The 15,125-nt window shown below is 42.4% G+C and overlaps 1 long non-coding RNA gene across 1 annotated transcript; it reads right to left on the reverse strand.

The window, feature by feature from the left end:
• Positions 1–1,579: 1,579 nt before the first annotated feature.
• LOC122683086 lies at positions 1,580–5,538 on the reverse strand. Its single transcript, XR_006337613.1, has 4 exons — positions 4,866–5,538; positions 4,200–4,417; positions 3,456–3,555; positions 1,580–3,071 (listed from the first exon to the last, which is right to left on the reverse strand). It is a non-coding gene; the product is annotated as an uncharacterized LOC122683086 (long non-coding RNA).
• Positions 5,539–15,125: the final 9,587 nt, after the last annotated feature.

The raw sequence follows: 15,125 nt of genomic DNA on the forward strand, positions 1-15,125 counted from the left end.
GAAGATCCGCTGGAGACTGGAGGAAGGAATGGCAAACTACTAGAGTAATCTTGCTGTGAGAATCTCATGAATAGTATGAAAAAGCAAAAAGATATGACCCCAGAAGATGAGCCCCCCGCCCCCAGGTCAGAAGGTGTCCAGTAAGGTACTGGGGAAGCGCAGAATAGCTCTAGAAAGAATGAAGCGGCTGAGCCAAAGCTGAAACTGACACTCAGTGGTCGATGTGTCTGGTGGTGAAAGTATCCCTCCATGCTGCCAAAGTGTGACTTTTATGGTCTGATTCTATTTCTAGCATGATCACTGCCTAAGAGCAAATTCGGAGAGCTTGTACAGGTGATGGGGACCCTAGTGGGGAGTAAGATGTGGGGTGGGGTAGAGATGGAGGGAAGGAGATGGTACATGGGCCGTGGAGAAAAAGGTATGCAAAACAGGGGGGGACTGACTCAGGAACCTCTGGTTGACCACAGTGAGAGCATCTTGTCTGCCTGGGAACTGCATGGGCCCCTGAGCAACCAAAGGAAGGAGAGGAAGGAGGGGAAGGGAATCCTGAAATGAATTTTATCTTCACAGTTTGGTTTAGTTCTGACTCTTGGCCAACTTGACAGACAGGATGACAAAGATTTTAAGTTTGGGGACTTAGTCAGCTCTGGGGAGGCGAGGACTGCAGAATGGAGGCATGTTTGGGCCTGCCATGGTGTGTGTGTGTGTGTGTGTGTGTGTGTGTGTGTAGAAGTTGGGATCAGGAGTTTGCCAGCAGAGCAGGCATTGCTGGTATGAACAGCAGAGTGATCTTGTTAGCACAGTTAAGCAGAACTAAGAATCAGTAGAGAGGCTGGCTTTGTGGGCTAGGGGGTGGGTGGTGAGGAGCTCTGTGGCTGGGAAATGCTGTGTTGATCTTTGCTTTTTTTTTTTTTTTGCATTGCACACTCTTTGTCTTTTTCTCTCTCATCATTTCGTGTTTGTCTCATCTTTCCTTTTTATTTGCTCTTTCTCCTCTTAAATGTGGTTAAAAAAAAAAAATCATACGACACAAAATTTACCCTCTTAACCACTTCTAAGTGTCCGGTTCACTAGCATTATGTATATTGACAATGATGTGCAACCAACTTCCAGAACATCTTCGTCTGGCAGAACTGAAACTGCGACCGTTAAAGAACAAGTCCCTACGCCTCCTCCCCTCAGTCCCTGGCAACCACCATGCTACCTTCTTTTTCTGTGACTCTGACGACTCTAGGGACCTCAAATAAGTGGACTCTTAGAGATTTCGTTGCTTTGAGACGAGTTTACTTCACTTCACTTAGTGTCCATGTTGCGGCATGTGTCAGGACCACCCCCCTCCTTTGGGATGGACAATGTTTCGTCGTGTGTATGGACCACATCTGGTCTCTCCATTCATTCACCAGTCGATGGGTGCTTTCCATTTCCAGCAGTTCCTTTGCCTCTTTCTTAATGGTACACATCAGGAAACTGAAGTATATTTTACATTATTTATTTATTTATTTATTTTATTTTATTTTTTACATTATTTATTTACTAAATAAATCAACAGGAGAAAGGCAGGAAGCATAACATATGAAAATCAGGTAAGTGTCCAGCTCACTGTATGATCGTGGAGAAGTTAATATCGCTGAGTCCTCTATACATCTGTAAACTGAGGGACTTGGTCTAGATGAATGTCCTCCTAAGGTGCGCAATTTCTTATTCTCTCTCCTTATGTTTAAAGTGGGAGGGTTAAATTATTATCTTAAATCAAGTAGATAGTTCCTCACTTGTATGAGACTGTTTTGGATTTTTTTTTCCCCTTAAACAATATCTTAAGAAAAAAGCCTCCACTTCTGAACTCTTTTATGACTCTCTATATATTTTCCAGTTGTGCTGCCTTTGGCATGTAATGAGTTTCCTACAGATAAATGCTAATATTGTCTCTTTTAAACCTTAGCCTCGATCAAGGCTTTTAACACACAAATATCCATTGAGCTCTTATATATGTCCAGAATTCTGTCAGTCACCATGGAGGCTTAAAAAGAGCGAGAGAGGGAGCAGTGTAAGACGGTGGTACTGCTCTTAAGAAGCTCAAAACCTAGTGAACGGCATCCCAGCTTTGTTGTTGTTATTCAGTCGCTAAGTCGCGTCTAACTTTTTGCAACACCATAGACTGTAGCACACCAGGCTCCTCTGTCCTCCACTAGCTTCCAGAGTTTGCTCAAATTCATGTCCATTGAGCTGGGTGATGCTATCTAACTTAACTCATCCTCTGCCGCCTCCTTCTCCTTATCCCAGGTTTGGGGAAGTATTAATTATTCACGATTTCCTTTCAACTTATCCTATGTTATTCTTGGATTTTTATCTTCACTACTGTTTCTAAAGTCGATTGACTCTGTGATATTTCTCTGGGTTTTCTTCCCTGTTCAGAACATGAGATATTTTCTGACCTGGTGGATATTAATACAAATCCAGTCTTTCATAAGCTACAGTCATTGCATGCATGGCGTGTTATGGAGCATTCTGTATTTCACCCATGAAGGCATGTCATGAAGAAGAATTGGAAACAAAATTTTTAAATTATTCATAAAAAGTGTTGAGTTTATGGAAAGACAAAGGATTATGAGCACACCATCAAAGTCGAATAAATATTGACAGATTTTAGTGAAGGACCCTGGAACTAGGGAGAATCCAACAGGACATGAAAATGGACTTTGGACCAATTGAATAAGCCAAACAACATTTAAGAACTGTGCTACTCTGAAGAATTAGTATGGGCTTATTGAACTCATTAAGTCTCGAGGAGAGGCAGAGGCTTAAGCATAGTGTTGAATAAGAATTTGATTGATGAAGACAACAGACTTAAAGGAAAACATGCAAATAAAAGACCCGCCCTTCCATGTGATTTGGCAGCTGCTGTTACACGTGGCTGCTTCCACTCCAAGTGGTGCCTCTAGAGATGAGGCGCCCCCGTTGAAACTGCTGTTGCTACAGGCTGAATTGGGTGTCATCCCCCAGTTCATATGTTGAAGTTTGAACCCGCAGCACTTCAGATTGTGCCCACATTTGATGACAGCATCTCTACAGACCTGATTAAGTTAAAATGAGGTCATTAGGCTGGGCCCTTATCCAGTATCACAGATGTTCTTATAAAGAAGTATAAATCTGCGGACTTCCCTGGTGGCCCAGTGCTTAAGAATCTGCCATGTAATGAATGGGACGCAGGTTTGATCTCTGGTCGTGGAACTAAGATCCCACATGTGTGGAGCAACTAAGCCCATCTGCTGCAACTAGGGAGTCCCTACACCGCAACGAAGTACCCCAGGTGATGCAACGAAGATCCCACGTGCTGCAACTAAATTTTTATTTGCAAACAAGTAAATGATAAATACATAAATACTCTTTAGAAGAAGGGTAAATTTGGACACAGATGTGTACAAGAGGGAAGACTCAGGGAGAAGTCAGCCACTTACACGCCAACGAGAGAGGCCTGGAACAGATGTTTCCATCATGGTCAGCCCTCACGGGGAACCAGCCCTGAGGCCATCTTCATCTCGGACTTCCAGCCTCTAACTGCGAGACGATAAATGTCTGTTGTTTAAGCCGCCCGTCCTGTGGTGTAGTCACGGCGCCCTGATCTGACTGACACGGCTGTGACATGCATCTTTATTTCGTTTATTTAACAAACACCTCCAGAGCTTACTATATGTGCCAGGCATGCTGTGAGCAACTTTACGAACATTAATTTAATCCTCATAACGGCTCCATGAGGTAGGGACTACTCTGGTCCCCCATTTGCAGATGGGGGAACCACAGGACACAGAAATGAAGCAACTTGCTCAGAGTCTCCTGCTTGGTAAGGAATGGAGTGAGGCTGTGAACCTGGGCAGCCTGACTCAGGTCCACATGCTGAAACCCCTATTCTATACTGTCTCTCTGCCTTTGTCTCCTGAGATTTAAGCAGGGGTTCCAACATACAGGTTAAGACCTGTCTCCACAGAGTGTATTTTGTGTGTGTGTGTGTGTTTAAACATAACACCATCCCCTCACTCGTTGCCAAGTAGATAGAAATCACATTTCATAATGTCTTTCTAGATTTTTAAGCTCTCACATCAAGGAAAATAATTCAGGATTCCTGAAAAAATATTTGCTGACCCTTCATGATAGGCAGACCATCAGACTCCCCAGGCTTCGAATGAACAATTCTTATTTCTTACCGGGCCACATTCCACGGAGGTATGAGAGGAGCGATGTTGTCTTCTCGGCTGGCCTGCAGATAACTTCTCCCAGCTATGAGGAATGTTGGTGTGTAGCACGAAGGAGCGGGCTCTGCCGCTGCAGCCTGGCGTGGAGGCAGACCGAGGCTCTGGGCTGTTAGCGGACCACCGCCCAACATGTGCACGGGTGCTTGACATCAACGTGCGAAAAAGTCTTTCTACAGAATCAACCAGAGGAGCCAAATATTACTAAAAAGGTTTCTCATGTTTAACAATTAAATTACAAACATTTTCAGAACAATGAGAAACTGGGGGGGCGGGGGGTGGGGGCGGAAATCAGTGTAGGAGAGAGGGAACCCTTTATCCCTGGCCAGAAAACACAAGGGTTTTGAAGTTTGGTGTTGTCCCGGTGGCATTTTCCATGAGGAGAGTGTGAGAGCTGGACTGCAGTGCGGCAGGGGGAGTTAATTCCTTTCTAATCATTAAATGGAAGGAAAGTACACATGTCCGACCTGCCCAACACGCACTGGGCCGCACACTTTCCCACACCCTACCCTTGAGAGTTTCAGGTTGAAAGACTTTGTTTGCAGTCCTTCATTGCTCAGAGTCTTGAGTGGAGGAGCCAGAAACACACCTCTTTACTCCTTCCCATTTCAGCTGACTCACCTGTGGCTTTTATGGAGCTGATCGTGAGAGGCCAAGGCAGGGCAGTGGAGGTCAAGGTGGTGCCAGCAGAAAGTCTGGACTTTAATGAATCAACATACTTTGTGATTGAAAAGATAGAGCGACGGAAGGATTTCTTATACTGTGTGCATTTGGTGCTTTTATGGAACCCAAGTTATGCAGGGAACACCTCGGCAGAAGGAGGGCAACAGAGCTTTTTCCAATTATGAGCGATGAAACGAGCCAAAATACACTCAGTAAGAAGGGGGCTCTTCCCCACCATCTCCTCTCACAACCAGTCCAAAGCTCAGCTTCTTTAAAATGATATGTGTGCTTTTCTGTCTTGTTCTAATAGGAAGCACTGATGCTACTTTTTTTTGGGGGGGGGGTCTCCAGATGAGATGGTTGGATGGCATCACCGACTCAATGGACATGGGTTTGGGTGGACTTCGGGAGTTGGTGATGGACAGGGAGGCCTGGCATGCTGTGGTTCATGGGGTCGCAAAGAGTTGGACACGACTGAGTGACTGAACTGAACCGAACTGAGTTATCTCTGGTATTTCCAAACAGGCCCCAGTCCCAGAATTTCCACTACGGAGACATCCTGAGCAAGCTTGTTGGCAAGTCTCTCCTGGCGGTCTGGGAGCCAGGTCCGCCCCAGGTGTTCCACTATTGATGTGCGCTGCGGGGAGCCGGCTTAGAAAACCTGAGAACAAAAGGAGAAAAACATTATGAAATGTGATTGCTACCTGGGCTATGTCAGATAGGAAGGAAACAAGTCTTTTGTAAGGAAGCAGGTCTCAGCCTGAATCTCAGGGCCTCAGTAAAGAACGCCAGGAGATTGGTGGTTAGATGGGGATGGTGGCGGTGATGGCGGTGGCAGTCGTGGTGATGGTGTGGGAGAGTCAAGTATTTCTAAACGGGAACACCTCATGGATGCGCTGCCCTTAGGAACCAGCACCTGCCAAACCTGAGGTAGGGACCTGGTTCATTCTGGCGTGGCCCATTCATTCTGGGCAAATATAAGAAGCAAGATCAGATCCGCCCACATCAGGCTTGTGAGAAAACTCCATGAGAGGGCCAGGCAACTGGGAGATGTTTCTGTAACTGAAACCTTTGTAGTTCTCTCGTATCTTTGGAGATACTGCTAGAGGACGAAATTATAGATAAGGTCAAGACCGGGTTCGGCTTCTTTACTGGATAGTTTAACTCAAATTGAAGGCTTTGGAGAGTTCTAATTCTTCCTGTCATGCTGAAGGCCAAAAAAAAAAAAAAAAAGTTGCAAGCCACCTCCCACCCAAAACTGAAGTTCTTTATCACTCTTTTAAAGAGATACCGTGACAACAACTCAGCAGGTAGTCTTTATGCTCCTTCAGGTCCTTCTAACTTGAATAACAACATTGCTAGTTTATCATTCTCAGCTAAGTCAGGCAATACCTGCTATGCAGGATTTCTCAGCAAAATGATTTACTGCAAGAAACTATCAATTGCCTGTCTCCCTTGGTGACTCTGGAGAGACTGACAAAGACCAGAGATAGGAAAGGAAAATATTTGTGAAATAAAATTAGAGTCCTTGCTCCTTCCACTTGGCACCACTCTTATCTCTCTAGAGTAATTCTAAGACTCTTATTCAAGTTGAAAGCTCACCCTGCCTTCCATGACGAATATTTATATCATTGAATAATTTATTTGTTACTCGCTTAGCTAACCAATTTATTTCAGGGGCAGACTAAGTGTACGGGGTGTGAACTAATTTGCACGTACTTTTTGATCAGAATAAGAGTCTCATTCTTCCACAAGTGATGCTAAAACTCACACAAAGAAGCACAGTATGTAAGGCGCTTTGTAAAAGGAACTTGCACATTTTCTGATTATTTTAGTACATAGGGTTCAAGTAGAGCTTATAAAGGGCTTCCCTGATGGCTCAGATGGTAAAGAATATGCCTGCAAAAAAAAAAAAAAGAATATGCCTGCAATGAAGGAGACCTGGGTTCAATCCCTGGGTGGTGAAGATCCCCTGGAGAAGGAAATGGCAACTCATCACTGCAGTATTCTTGCCTGGGAAATCCCATGGACAGAGGAGCCTGGCGGGCTACAGTCCATGGGGTCACAAAGAGTCGTACACAACTGAGTGACTAAAACTTCTCACTTCTCACTTTCTTTCACAGCTTCCAAAAAAGTCTCATCTCTATCTTAATGTAGTTACCTCTTTAATGAACTTATCTCAAGATACAGTCATATTCTGAGGTGTTGAGGCTTAGGTTTTCAACATATGAATTTTGAGAGGACATCATACAGCTCATAACGCTGACTTTTGTATTAGTCATATCTGCTATGGTCTGAATGCTGTGTCCCTCCAAAATTCATATATTGAAACCTAATCCCCAAGGTCATGGTACTAGGAGGTGGGATCTCTGGGAGGTGATTAAGAGGCTGGAAATCTACTAGAAAGTGGACTAGAGCCCTTTAAAAAGTGGCCAAAGAAAGCTTACTTGCTCCTGCCCACCATGTGAGAACATAGTGAAGAGGTTTTGTCTATAAGCCAGGATGCAGGCCTTCACCAGACACTGAGTCTTCCAATGCCATGATTTGGACTTCCATCCTCTTAACACTGCGAAATAAATTTCTGTTTTTAATAAACCACCCAGTCTTTGGTATTTTAGCAGCCCATACAGATGGGCCACTTGGGGTCCTTGGTTCTTTGAGTCAACAGGCACAGATTTAAAGGGGGGGAGAAAAGTCTCATAAAGTTATTTTTTAAAAAACAAAAAGCCCTAGTATTGGATGAAAGTGCCTAAATATTTTCTCACCCCAACTAATTTGTGTTGGTTAAATTCTGCTGATGGATTGCATAACTGAATTAGGAAGCAGGAATGCCAGAAACCCGCTTGAGGTTGAAAGGGTAATGAAGTTAAAATAACTGTGGTCTCTAAAGTACTGAGTCAAGAAAATGTCCTGGGTTCATGGAGGGAGTTAGAGAGAAAGGAAAAGGAATTCAGCGGTAACTGTGGTGAAGAAGTACAATCTCTGAACTGACAGACGAGGGATCTAACTGCGCGTTCCAGGCCTTGTCGCCTCACCCCGGGGCCTCCACAGAAAGAGGCGCTTGCATTACATGATCTCTGAGGTCCTTCCGTGGCTATTAGTCTGTAAAACAGGGGACATCAGTTTAGAGGATGCCAGGTTTGATCAGTAACACATTTCTGTTTATACATGATTTAAGTAAATAAAAATCTGTACTATATTAGCATACTTAGGATTTTGTCAATGGCTTTTCCAGTCTCTGAATTCCACTTGGTTAAACAGGCTATTTAAATAAAATTAGAAACTTCCAGGTAGAATCAATCCAGGGGTAGGATTGTCAATTATACCTCAATTAAAAAAATTAATGGGTAGGGAGATAGTTAGAGCAAACTGTCAAAACAATAGAACAGAGATCCTAAATCAAAGAAAAGAATGAAAGTATATAGTACTTGTCTAAATGTTACCAGCAAGAATATGAGAGCTAGGGAATTTGAAGAAAGCCACAGCAGGAAATGCAAGGAGACAACTCATTGGAAAAGACCCTGATTCTGGGAAAGATTGAGGGCAGGAAGAGAAGGGGACAACAGAGGATAAGATGGTTGGATGGCATCACCGATTCACTGGACATGAGTTTGAGCAAACTTCTGGAGATAGCGAAGGAAAAGGAAGCTTGGCGTGCTGCAGTCCATGAGGTCACAAAAGAGTTAGACATGACTTGGTGTCTGAACAACAAACAGCAACAGTAGGAAAATATGTGTCCATAAATAATCTTTAGTTTTGAATCATCAACTTTGGTTTAAAAAAAGAGTTAAGAAAACATAGAGGATGATCAAAATAAACGTTTGTAACATTGAAGAAATGAAATAACATTAAAAAAAAATCCTTGATACTTCATAGTCTACCAGCAGAGACCTCTTCAATAAAGGTGGTTCTCTGAATAAATGTTAACCTATAATCTAATATATTTGGAAACTTCATTTTTATAACCTCCACTAGTCAGCTTCAAAATCTGCACACAAAGAAGAAATTCTATGGAAAACATGGAAATCAAGCACTGGGAGCAAAACGGGGCAAGAGAGAAGACCTATCCTAAGGCACCGACGTGCCACTGCTGTGAAGGGCACCGGCAGGGCTGAGGTCACTCCCAGCTGTCTTGGTGGAGGCTCCCTGGGACACGGAGCTGGAGGTAGAGATCTGCCTGCAGGAGGGTCGTTGGGGATCCCCTCAGCAGCAAGCCCTGGAAGGCAGTGAGGGAAGCAGGACTGGGTAGGAGAAGTCGAGCTGTGAAGAAGCTGCAACGAAGGTTTCCGCCGATCCCGCCCAAAGTTCTGGAGCTGGGGTGGCCTTTCAAAACTGGCTCAAGTCAAAATGAGAAGATTGGGTCTTTGTACAAGCCCATGAACTGGTCACTGGATGTAAACTGCACCTGGGAGAGAGCGTAACCTTGGGTAAAGCAGCTGCCTGGGGCTGAGGGCAATGCCCAGAGAGAAACTCAACTGGAAGCTTTCAACAGCCAGTGCGTCAGCTACTGGGGGATATAGTCCTGACCTGGGGGAAGGAGGACTTGGGGCCTGCACTAAAGGTCACCAAGTCTATGCACCACAGATAACGAACCTGATTCACAGGAGTCTCTGCACGAGAAACCTGGCAGTACATCACCTACGTCCACATTCGATGAGAAATAACACATGCAGAGGAGAATCAAAAACGTCTTGATAACAGGACATTGTGACCACTGACAGTGTACCTGTGAGGTAGGAGCCAAAGAAAAATGACACAAGGGAGGAAAAAAAAAAAACAAAAACAACAACTTAAAGGGCAAGGTGTCCAGAATCAGTTACTGTTGTAGTGAAAACGGATCCTAGTGTCTCACTACGCCTGATGACATCATCCTATCACACAGCCCATCACTCTGATGATCAGATCATCAAGAAAGCGGTATTCCTTACACTTTGTTTATAAAGCCAAAACAGATTTCAGAACAATTTCCTTCCAGAATAGTTGATGGTTTAAAAGCTTGACTGCTTACTCACGGCTGTTCAGACTCCACCCCCTTCTCTGAAGGATCTGAAGCTTACTAGGCGTGACTTCAACAAGAGCTTAGTTAGGTAGATGTTCCCACTGCACGTCTGGGGCAGTGGCTCTGTATCCCATTTCTTTCCTTCCTTAATCAGGTCCCCTAGGGAGTGCACTTGATAAGCACGAGGCCACGTACTGATTCTTTCAGGTCGATTGCAAGTTTGGAGCATGCTCTTTGCCTCATCAGTCATCTTTGCCTTGCTAACGTGGCTTAAGAAAATTTCCTGCCAGCAGGTAGAATTCTGCTCTGGCTCAGCCATTCAGCCAGTCTCTTTCCTGTCGTATAAAGAAGACACAGTAAAAGCAGATTTCGGACCAGCTTTCAGAGGCTGTGTGCCTGCGACCTGGGGGCAGTGAGCAGCTGTTGCGTTTCAACGGTTAAGTGTGAGGAGAAAGTATTCCTGAAAATTAACCTAACTGGAAAGTCAATGAAAGTACTATTTTTTTTTTTTTTTTTTATGAAACGCTGAATCATTCTGATGCATGGAGCCAGGAGTTTATGCAATTTCTCTTTTATCACCGGAAGATCTTTAGTAATTGTGGGCACTCCTCTTATTTCAATAGCTTCAGAGAGGGATTGTTGTTGACACCTTAGATTAAGCCAGTGGATACATGCCACCTTTTTCCATTCATAAAGTCAAAGCACCAGGCATGTGCTAAAAACCTGAAAGTCGTTAAAGAACTGGACTTCAATTTTTTTTAACCTTGATTTTTTAACATTCTTGTAAGATCTTCATATCATGAACACAATCAGCAATCCTTTTTTTTTTTTTAAATTTAATTCTTATGGCAGTAGGGAATGGCAACCCACTCCAATATTCTTGCCTGGAAAATCCCATGGACAGAGGAGCCTGGTGGGCTACAGTCGATGGGGTCACAAAGAATCAGACACGACTGAGCGACTGAGCACGCACATGGTCGTAAGAACTTAACATGAGATCTACCCGTTTAAATTTTTCAGCATACAATACAGCTCTGTTGATTCTAGGTACAAGGCTGTATAGATCTCTAGAACATATTTGTCTTGTTTAGCCCATTGATTAGTAACTCCCCATTTCCCCCACCTCCAGCCTCTGGCAACCACCATTCCACTCTTTGATTCTATGAATTTGACTATTTTAGATTTTTCATGAGTGGAACCATGAGGTATTTGTCTTTCTGCGACTGGCTTACTTCACTTAGCATCACGTCCTCAAGGTCCATCCATGTTGCCTCATATTTCCCTCATTTGGGGGGCTGAATAGTATTTCATTATATGCACATGGCACATCGTCTTTAACCACGCATCCATGGAAGGACGTGTAGGTTGTTTCCGCGTCTTGGTTACTCTGAAGGCTGGTGCAGTAAACGTGGATGGAAGTGCTCCTATCTCCTAGTGATCTGAGGTGTCTTCTAATCTTCAGCACCTCAAAATGGATCCATTCTCTGTCTCTCTCCTCCCCTCATTGTCCTTTGTCCTCAGATAAGCCTTTAGGCTTATATAGCATTTCTAGCACACACACTGATTCACAGTGTGAAAAGTGTAACACATTACACCCTGGCAACCGCTTTGCCAACTAACTCAACAAAATTGGAAATAATTTCAAAAGCAGATCTTACACATTCATATCTTATAAAGAAAGATTTTTTTTCTCTTTGAAATCGTATACAAATGTTACTATACTTGACCTCAAGAATATGGTTGGATGACTTAATTCCAGTAACACTGAAGCAAATTGGAGCTTATTATTTGCTCCTCAGTGACTGAAGGCTCATACGGAATATACTCAAGTTTTCCTAATTTTATGTTGAAGGGAATCACAGAAGACGGCTTGTGTCACTGGAGGTAGATTTCTTTTGTTTTGAAGATCAACTAAAGGCCGGTTGTGAAGGGATAATTTCTAGAAATATGCATGGCCTGGGAGAAAGAATGGACCTTAAATTAAACTGGCAATATAACTTAAAGTATTCTTCTTTAAAGTGAAAAGTTAAAGTTCCTCCAAGCTATAGGAGATCTGATTACACAATTGGTGATTTATTTTACTATATTTCACTCATCCCTATTTAACCTTGAGCAGGAACACAGCTATAAGCTATTATTTTTCCATGAGACTGAAACGCAGATTGGAGTTCTGCTTCCAGCCATGATGGAATAACTAGTACCAGACTTGCCCTTCCACTAGACAACTGAAAAACTGAACAAAATTTATGAAACAATTGTTTTCCAGACATTAGACAATAGCATAGAACTGCTATCCTCAGGAGAAGAGAAACAAAAGAGGTAAGTTCTATGCTCACCCCAGCTTTCTGCCACTGCATTTTCTGGACTTCAGTATAGGGAAGGGAACATAAGCAGAACATGTAGGTCTTGCTAAGTGAGGAGACAGAGACTGGGGTTCTGGGAGGCTGAAGATGGTGAAGTGGGAGCCTCACTGAGAAAAAGCTCCAGAAGCCGTGTGAGCCTGAATAAGAGCATGCATAGAATGAGGCCGCAAAGCAGGGCTAACAACAATGATGTGTAACAGTTACCAGGGAAAACACGAGCAGCAGGGATCACCGTTCACAGAGGTCACACAAAGGTCACACGATGCCAGGAGACATTCACGTGCGGACCCTCTTAAGCACCTAGATCACTCAGTACGCACCCCCAAACGACCATACCTTAGAAATAAGGCTGCTGGGGCTTCCCTGGTGGCTCAGATGGTAAACAGTCTGCCTGCAGTGCGGGAGACCCGGGTTCGATCCCTGGACCACGAAGAGCCCCTGGAGAAGGAAATGGCAACCCACTCCAGTATTCTTGTCTGGAAAATCCCATGGATTAAGGAGCCTGGTCAGCTACAGTCCATGGGGCCGCAAAGAGTCGGACACGACTGAGCAACTTCTCTTTCTCTAGAAATAAGGCTAAATTAACTATAGATTAAGGTTGTTCCATACATACATAACAAAACTTAAAAAGCAAGCCTTGAAAAGGCCAAATTCATCGCTAGGTATTTTAACTGCCTGCCAAAAGCCCATAATACTCTTTGAAGGAAGATAGCAAAATTCAAACAATCAACACAAAACATCACAATATCCAATATCCAAGAAAAAGTTGTTAGACTTGTGAAGAAACAGGAAATGTGATCCATAGGCATGATTAAAAATTAGTCAGCAAAGACAGTTCTAAAAATGACAGAGATGGTGGAAATATCAGACAAGAACTTTGAAAGCTAACACAAATATTCAAAGGTTTGAATAAAAACATGAACACAATGAAGGATGAAATTAAAGATGTATGAAAGGACTGAATAGGCAGTCTAGAGCTGAAAAATACAATATCTGGAGTCAGACGTGACATGAAAAATACAATATCTGAAATGAAAAATTCCCTGGATGAGATTAATAGTAATTAAGAACATGTGAAGGAAGATCAGAGAACCTGAAGCCATAGATATAAGAAACTATGAAGACTAGGTATAGAAGAAAAAAAGATTTGGAAAAAGATAGACAGAGCCTTTGTGACTTGTGTGACAAAATTAAGTGGTCAAACATGAATGTAATTAAAGTCCAAGAAGGAGAAGAGGTAGGAAAAAAAAAAAAAGGAGAAATGAAGGCCAAATTTCCCTCAAATTTGGCTTCCCTGGTGGCTCAGATTGTGAAGAATCTGCCAGCAATGCAGGAGACCTGGGTTTGATCCCTGAGTCAGGAAGATCCCTTGGAGAAGGGAATGACAATCCACTCCAGTGTTCATGCCTGGAGAATTCCATGGACAGAGGAGCTTTGAGGGCCACACTCTGTGTTGTCACAAAGAGTCAGAGTCAGACGTGACTGAGTGACTAACACTTTCTCTTTTCCCTCAAATTAAAAACAAAACAAAACCAACCTATGAACCCATGAGTCAAAGACACTCAATGAATTCCAAGCAAAATAAATACAAGGAAAACTACATCAAGGCACTTCATAATCAAATTGCTGAAAACAAGTTATAAACAGAAAATCTTAAAAGTAGACAGAGGAAAAAAGACACATTCTAATTCAGAGGGAACAAAGATAGCAATGACTTTTAACTTCTTTTCAAAAACCATGCAAACTAGTTGATTTTTAAATGCTGAAGAAAAATTTCCAATATTCCAAAGTGAAAATATTCTTAAAAACTAAAAGGTGAAATAATGACATGTGAAGCAAACAGACTCTGGGAGAAATCAGCAGCAGCAGCCCACCACTGCAAAAAGTTCTAGAGAAAGCACTTCAGGATGAAGGCTAACAATATCAGAGGGAAATTTGGATCTAGACAAAGGAATGGTGAGTCTCAGACATAACAAATGTGTGGGCAAATAGAGAAGATTTTTTCTTTTTTATTTCTTTCAAAAAATAATTTACTATTTGAGGGGAAAATAACAACAAGGTATTGAGTGTTGATAATGTACAGAATTTTAAAAGTATACAAAGGCAGGAGGGAGGAATGGAATATTTTTGAATTTTTATTGGGCCTGTATATATCTATCTATAATGTATATGTATATACATATATGAACATAAATTTGTCTTTTTAACCATTTTAAGTTCAGCAGCATCAATTATACCCACAATGTTGTGCAAACATCACCACTATCTACTTCCAAAATAATTTCATCATCTAAAACAGAAACTCCATGCCCATGAAATAAGAACTACCTGGCATAATACTCCCAGAGTTCACATACTACTATAAAGCTACAGTAATCAAAATAGCATGGTATTGGCACAAAAACAGGCATACAGATTAATGGAATACAATAGAGAGCCCAGAAATAAACCCACATACCTATGGTTAATTAATCTACAACAAAGGAAATAAGAATATACAGTGAAGAAAAGATGGTCTCTTCAGTAAGTGATGTTGGGAAAGTTGGACAGTTGCATGCTAATCAATGAAATTAGACTACCTTCTCTCACACCATATAAAAAAATAGACTCAAAATGGTTTAAACATCTAAATAAAAGACTTGATACCATAAAACTCCTAGAAGAGCAAAACAGCATTCCTGGACATAAATCAGATCAATATTTTCTTAAATCAGTCTCCCAAGGCAAAAGAAATAAGAGCAAAAATAAACAAATGGGGCCAAAGAAAACTTTAAAGTTTTAGCATAGCAAAACAGAAAAACAACCTATGGAATGGGAGAAAGTATTTGCAAATGATGCAACTGACAAGGGCTTAAT

The sequence above is a fragment of the Cervus elaphus genome, chromosome 24, assembly GCF_910594005.1.
Source record: "Cervus elaphus chromosome 24, mCerEla1.1, whole genome shotgun sequence".
Taxonomy (NCBI): domain Eukaryota; kingdom Metazoa; phylum Chordata; class Mammalia; order Artiodactyla; family Cervidae; genus Cervus; species Cervus elaphus.